Source organism: Rutidosis leptorrhynchoides, chromosome 5, assembly GCF_046630445.1.
Source record: "Rutidosis leptorrhynchoides isolate AG116_Rl617_1_P2 chromosome 5, CSIRO_AGI_Rlap_v1, whole genome shotgun sequence".
Classification (NCBI taxonomy): Eukaryota; Viridiplantae; Streptophyta; class Magnoliopsida; order Asterales; family Asteraceae; genus Rutidosis; species Rutidosis leptorrhynchoides.
In genome coordinates, this window is record NC_092337.1 from 37730511 (window position 1) to 37738448 (window position 7938).

The window sequence follows — 7938 nt, forward strand, 5'->3', positions numbered from 1 at the left end:
ACTTATGAAGTTAATCATTTTCCCTTATGTAAACAACATTAAATGATTATTTTTCTAAAAATACTTATACTTTGAGTTAAATCATGAAATTTTTATGTGTTATCATATTCATAGTAAATATAATTTTTCCAGAAAATAAACCTCCAATTCAAGGTTCAAAATAGTTTTTAATTATCCAATCCAAAACCGCCCCCGGTTGCACTCCGACGTCGTAAAAACAGTTTTTAAGGTGTTCTTTGAAAAATCAAGTTATACCTTGTTAAATTAGCATATATTTATGATATATTACATGTCTTGAAGTATTTTAAAAGTTAAGTTAGAAGGATCTATTTAGTTTGCAAACAAGTTTGAAAACATTCAAACTATGTTCTTGTTGTTAAAATTTTATACCATCAAATAAGATAGCTATATATATATGAATCGAATAAGGTTATGAACAAAGTTACTACCTCAAGTTACTTGGACAAGATTACTGTAAAAGAGGAGTAAAAACCTAGAACCAAAAGAGTGATGGAATTGGATGAAAGATTGGAAGTAAACTTGTGTTCTTGGAAGGATTCTTGAAGTGTTTTTGTAAGGGTTTTCTTATGATGATTAAGTGATGTTTTTGGAACTAGATCTTCATGGTTGTGAGCTGAGATGGTTAAGGGGTTTAAGGCTCATAAGTGTGTGTGTTTTTAGCTAGAGAATTGAAGTAAAAATGAATCAAAATGATGATCCCCCTAGCCTCTTAAAAACGTGAACCAAGGGAACCAAGACAAAATTTTAGGTTGTTATTTTGTGTAATTAGTCATACTATCTTACAAAAGTAATTACCTCTACCTTAGGGCAGTAACAAGGGCTAGTTAGGTGGTGATTTGATGTGTATATACCAATAGTAAATACGTATAGAAGTTAGGTATGATACGAGTACATATACTCTAGATATACGTATAGAAATCTTGTGAAAACGGAACGAGGATTCAAATATAGTTATATTTTGTGAATATACTTATATTGTTTTATGTATTTAAGTCCTTAAAAAGTGATTAAATGCATTACATATACAATATATGTATAAACATTATAGGTTATAAGTATTTATATCAAAAAACGTTACTTAAAGTTATCGTTTTGAAAACTTAAGTTAATAGTTTCAAAATATACTTATAACTTATTGTTATTAATAAAAAATGAGATATTAAAACATCCTTAGACCATGTTGAATTTGTATATATACATATATATACACAAACGTATAATTATCATATGTTATATAGTTCGTGATATCATCGGTCAAACTAGACGGTCAAACGTTGTGTAAATCTCTTTTCAAAAACATAAGTCTCAACAATTTGGGTTGCTTATCATGTTGGTAAGGTTTAATTTATGTAAATATTAATCTTATAAGTATAAATTGATCGAAAATGTCCGGGTCATTACAGTACCTACCCGTTAAATAAATTTCGTCCCGAAATTTTAAAATCGTACCTATTTTGCGTCATCGGGAAACAAATGCGGGTATTTTTGTTTCATTTGATCCTCTCGCTCCCAAGTAAACTCGGGACCTCTTCGTGCATTCCAACGAACTTTAACGATCGGTATGTTGCTCTGCTTGAGCCGTTTAACTTCACGGTCCATGATCTCGATTGGTTCTTCTATAAATTGTAGTTTCTCGTCAACTTGAATTTCTTCAAGAGGAATGGTGAGGTCTTCCTTTGCAAGAAACTTTTTAAGGTTCGAGACGTGAAATGTATTATGTACTCCGGCGAGTTTTTGCGGTAACTCGAGTAGATAAGCTACCGGTCCAATGCGTTCGATGATCTTGAACGGGCCTACATATCTTGGGTTCAGTTTACCTCTTTTACCGAAACGTATTACACCTTTCCAAGGTGACACCTTTAGCATAACCATGTCACCGATCTGAAACTCTAATGGTTTCCTTCGGACATCGGCGTAGCTCTTTTGGCGACTACGGGCCGTTCTCAATCTCTCCTTGATTTGTACTATCTTTTCAGTAGTTTCATGTATGATCTCGAGACCAGTTAATTGTCGATCTCCTACTTCATTCCAACAAATAGGAGATCTACACTTCCTTCCGTACAATGCTTCGAATGGCGCAGCTTTAATGCTCGCATGATAACTATTATTATACGAGAATTCTGCTAATGGTAGATATTTATCCCATCCGTTTCCAAAATCGATCACACATGCCCTGAGCATGTCTTCAAGAGTCTGAATTGTTCTTTCACTCTGCCCGTCGGTTTGCGGATGATATGCGTACTCATATCCAAACGAGTTCCTAGTGCCTCCTGTAGTGATTGCCAGAACTTTGAGGTAAATCTACTATCACGATCAGATATAATGGAAATAGGTATTCCATGCCTTGAAACTATTTCCTTTATATATAATCGTAATAATTTCTCCATTCTATCCGTTTCCTTTATAGGCAAGAAATGTGCAGATTTGGTAAGACGATTAACAATTACCCAAATGGTGTCGTATCCCCAGGCAGTCTTTGGTAACTTCGTGATGAAATCCATGGTAATACCGTCCCATTTCCATTCTGGGATTTCTGGTTGTTGAAGTAATCCTGACGGCTTCTGGTGTTCTGCTTTGACTTTGGAACAAGTTAAACACTCCCCAACATATGTTGCAACGTCTGTCTTTAAATTAGGCCACCAATAATGTGTCTTAAGATCTTGGTACATCTTTCCAACTCCAGGATGTATCGAATATCTTGTCTTATGTGCATCGTTCAATATCAACTTCCTTAATCCACCCAACTTCGGTACCCAAATACGATTTGCAAAATATCGAATTCCATCTTCCCGCATAACGAGTTGCTTCTCATACTTCTTCATTATTTCATTTCCTATATTTTCTTTAGTAAGTGCTTCTCGTTGAACTTCTTTGATTTGTGAGTTGAGATTCATGCGAATTTTTATGTTCATCACTCGTACTCGAATTGGTTCTCGTTCCTTTCTGCTTAGTGCGTCAGCCACCACATTCGCTTTCCCGGGATGATAACGAATTTTACAATCATAGTCGTTTATTAACTCGACCCACCTACGTTGCCTCATGTTCAGCTGTTTCTGATCAAAAATATGTTGAAGGCTTTTATGATCAGTAAACACAATGCATTTAACCCCATACAAGTAGTGTCTCCATATCTTCAATGCAAACACGACTGCTCCCAGTTCTAGATCATGCGTCGTATAATTCCGCTCGTGAATCTTCAATTGTCGGGATGCGTATGCAATAACTTTCTTCCGTTGCATAAGAACGCAACCAAAACCTTGTCGCGAAGCGTCACAATATATTTCAAAATCATCGTTCCCTTCTGGTAACGATAAAATAGGCACCGTAGTCAACTTCTTTTTCAGTAATTGAAATGCACTCTCCTGCTCAGAAGTCCATTCATATTTCTTCCCTTTTTGCGTTAACGCTGTCAACGGCTTAGCTATTCGGGAAAAATCTTGAATAAACCTTCTATAATAACCGGCTAAACCCAAAAATTGGTGTATCTGCATTGGTGTCTTAGGAGTCTCCCATTTTTCAATGGCTTCAATTTTTGCTGGATCAACCTGAATTCCTTTGCTACTAACAACGTGGCCAAGAAATTGCACTTCTTTCAACCAGAAAGCACATTTAGAAAATTTAGCATATAGCTGTTCTTTTCTCAACAACTCTAATATCAACCTTAAATGCTGCTCATGCTCTTGCTCACTCTTGGAATAGATAAGAATATCATCAATGAAAACGATAACAAACTTATCTAAATATGGACTACAAACTCGATTCATGAGGTCCATGAATACAGCTGGCACATTTGTCAACCCAAACGGCATGACCAAAAATTCGTAATGACCATAACGTGTCCGAAAAGCAGTTTTCGGTATATCTTCTTCTTTGACGCGTAATTGATGATAGCCCGATCTTAGGTCAATTTTCGAGTACACACATGATCCTTGGAGTTGATCAAATAAGTCGTCAATTCTCGGTAGTGGATACCGATTCTTGATAGTTAACTTATTTAATTCACGATAATCTATACACATCCTAAAAGATCCATCTTTCTTTTTAACAAATAGAATCGGAGCTCCCCAAGGTGAAGTACTTGGTCGTATGAATCCACGATCCAGTAATTCTTTTAACTGACTCGGAAGTTCTTTTAACTCGGACGGTGCAAGTCTATATGGAGCACGGGCAACTGGTGCAGCTCCTGGTACTAAATCTATTTGAAATTCTACAGATCTAAATGGAGGTAATCCCGGCAACTCTTCCGGAAAAACTTCAGGAAAATCTCTTGCCACAGGCACGTCGTTGATGCACTTCTCTTTTTCTTTCTTTTCGACTTTATTAACATGTGCTAGAATAGCATAACATCCCTTTTTTAAACACTTCTTGGCTTTCAAACAGCTAATGAGTTTTAGCTTTGAGTTACCCTTCTCTCCATAAATCATCACCGGCATTTTATCCTTATAAGGAATGCGAATTGCCTTCTTGGCACACACAACTTCAGCTCCTACTTTGGACATCCAGTCCATGACGACTATTACATCAAAACTTCCTAATTCTACGGGTATTAAGTCAATTTTAAATGTTTCTCCGGCTAAATTTATTTTACAATCACGACAAATTTTATCGGCTTTAATTAGTTTACCATTAGCTAACTCAATCATGTACTTAGCATCTAGAGGTAATGATGAACAATTCAATTTAGTGTAAAAATTTCTACACACGTAACTTCTATCGACACCAGTATCAAATATAATAGATGCTGATAAGTTATTAATGGTAAACGTACCCGTAACAAGCTCCGAGTCTTCACATGCCTCTCTAGCATTAATAATAAATGCTCTCCCACGTGCAGGTCCGATATTCTTCTCAGGATTCGGGCACTGGCTCTTATAGTGACCTTGTTTTCCATACCCATAACAAATAATGGTAGCCAAAGCAGTTCTATTTGCATTGGTGGCAGGAGTCTTGGTACCATTTGTATTTGTAACGAGAGCCCTACAATCTTCAGCAAGATGACCCTTTCGATTACATTTGTTGCATACCACATTACAGTAACCAGAGTGATGTTTGTGGCATCGGTTGCATAAAGGATTTTGTCCTTTGTAACCAAAGCTTAAACCACTACCCGCACCTTGCGTGATTTCTTGTTTCTTAAAAGATTGTTGTTGGTTACCTCGATCATAATTTTCATTCCACTTTCTTTTGTTACCTGATACCTTCACATCAGTATTGGATACTTTCTTATCCATGATGACCTGATCCATTAGTTCGTTTGCCATGGTTATAGCTTCATGAATTGTCTTAGGTTTCGATGCTGTAACATTTGCCTTGACCTTTTTGGGCAAACCATCTTTGTACATTTCAATCTTCTGTTCTTCGGTTGGAACCAATTCAGGACATAGCAAAACTAATTCCATGAATCGCTGATTGTAGTTGGTGATTTCAGTACCAATAACCTTCAGACTTCGTAATTCATCTTCCAACTTCCTAACCTCGTTCCTTGGACAATATTCGTTGATTAACATTGTTTTGAATTCTTCCCATGGAGTATCATAAGCTACATCTCCTCCTACAGCCTTCACAAAATTTTTCCACCACGTGAGTGCACTATCTTGTAAAGTGCACGATGCATACTTGGTCATGTCCTTTTCAACACAACCACTGATTTTAAACACAGTCTCCATCTTTTCTATCCACCGGGTTAAACCGATCGGTCCTTCTGTTCCACTGAATGATGAGGGCTTGCAAGCTTGAAAAGTTTTGTAGGTGCATCCTACACGAGGATTTGGGTTAACTGCAGCAGCTCTTGCAGCCTCGACCCATAACATTCTGTCGTTCACTCGCTGGTTGATGAATTCCTCGACTTCCTGTTCCGTCATTCGATTCAATCGCGCCATATTCTTCTATAAGAATGAAAAGAAAATAATTATTCACATGGAATATTATAGATGTAGTGTATATTTACAGTATATTATAGCTTATTAATAATATGAACCAGGTATTATTATAAAAGCCTTTTCTTCTTATTAGCGTTTTATGATTATATCTAGGGTAGTACCTACCCGTTAATGTCCATACTTAATAGCTTAGTACAGAACCAATTACTACCATCTAAATAATACTTAACCATGGAAAATTATTGCATTTCATACTTCACTATTTTACATATGCTTATCTTACATCGAACATTAAGCAAACCACACTAATAATATTATACAAAACATTATATGATCCCATGGTTTAATACGGCAGCGCATCGTTTCGTCTATTTTCTAGGACGTTTAGGTTCAAAGAATCGCTTAACGCTTATCCTGGCTGTCTGCCTATATTTTGGCGGTGGGGCTGAAGAACTGGATGCCGGGATAGAACGAATAGGAATAGCGGGAATAGGGGTGGTAGTGTCTAGTGGAGTTGGTGCCACATCATCCTTACTAAACTCAGGATTTGAATTTTCTAATTCATTAGCCTTTCGTTTCTTTCCTAGTTCGAACTTGTCTTTCGTAATTTCTTGTATTTCTTCCTCGGGTTCACTTTCCTCCTCGGGTTCACTTTCCTCCTCGGGTTCACTTTCCGGGTTCTCTATAGTCGGTTCATCCGGAATTTGTGAGTCTTCCCCAAAGATATTATTTTCGTCATCGGATAGGTTAATGACTGGAACACCATCTGAAGATTCTGGTTCGGAGTCGCTGAATGTGATAATAAGTTTTGAGCCCGACATCTATCACACAACAACTAACCCATTAGTACTACATAATATTTACATATAAATTTTAACCAACAATGATAAGCAATGGTTGTTAAATCAGATCCGGTCAAAGTCCGGACTTACTAATGTATCCTAACGACTTATCAGTTAGACACACTAATGCAAACCTGGTTCGCTAAGACCACCGCTCTGATACCACATGTCAAAACCCGTCCTTAACCATAAGAACGAGTTAGATAACGTATGATTTCATTGCGAGGTATTGACCTCTATATGCGACATTTTTAAAAGAACAACTGCATTTATTTTACATTACAAACCATAACTCTTATGTTAATACAAGCTTTAGACAATATAAAGATGATTATCGTTTAGCGATAATCTTAGACTTACAAACTTTACATGTGATGATAACAATACGATTTCTAGCATATTTTACATTACAATTCCTCAGATATGCAGTTTTATTTTTGACACAAATATGCATACTCAAGATCTTGCTTAAATTCAACATGTTGCAGCGGAAGCTTTTAGTTATCACCTGAGAATAGACATGTTTAAAACGTCAACATAAAGTTGGTGAGATATAGGTTTAATGCCGGCAGCAATATATATATAGACCACAAGATTTCATATATAAACATTTTAATAAAAATATTCTAAGTGATTGAGCACTTGGTAACCATACTTAACATTTAATCACGTCGCATATTCCCTTTATTATGAAATCTTACTACACCGTACCAAGTGTAGTCACGAAACGAAGTACTGTGCAACCGTTGAATACTGGTCGTCCAGTCCGGTTGGGGTTGTCAGGCCCGATAGATCTATCAACAGGATTCGCGTTTACAATACCGCTGTAAATAGTAGTTACCAAGCTACAGGGAAGTATGCCAGTGGTACAACTCAACGTAGAATATATTTTTCAGTTACTTGTGTCCATAACGTAAAACATAAAATACATGTATTCTCATCCCGAAATACTTAGAGTTTAAAAGTGGGACTATATACTCACTTTTGCCTTGAAGATATATATATTTTGACTTGGTCTCCGGTTGATATCACAAACCTATCCATATATAGTTTATCAATATATTTCCATTTTAAACAATCGTCACATATATATACTTATTATACTTTTAATAGTTTTAATAATTTCTTAGTCCGTAGTTAGCAGTCCGATGTTAGTAATTCAATTTTAATGGTTTATATTTAGGTGTTTAATAAAT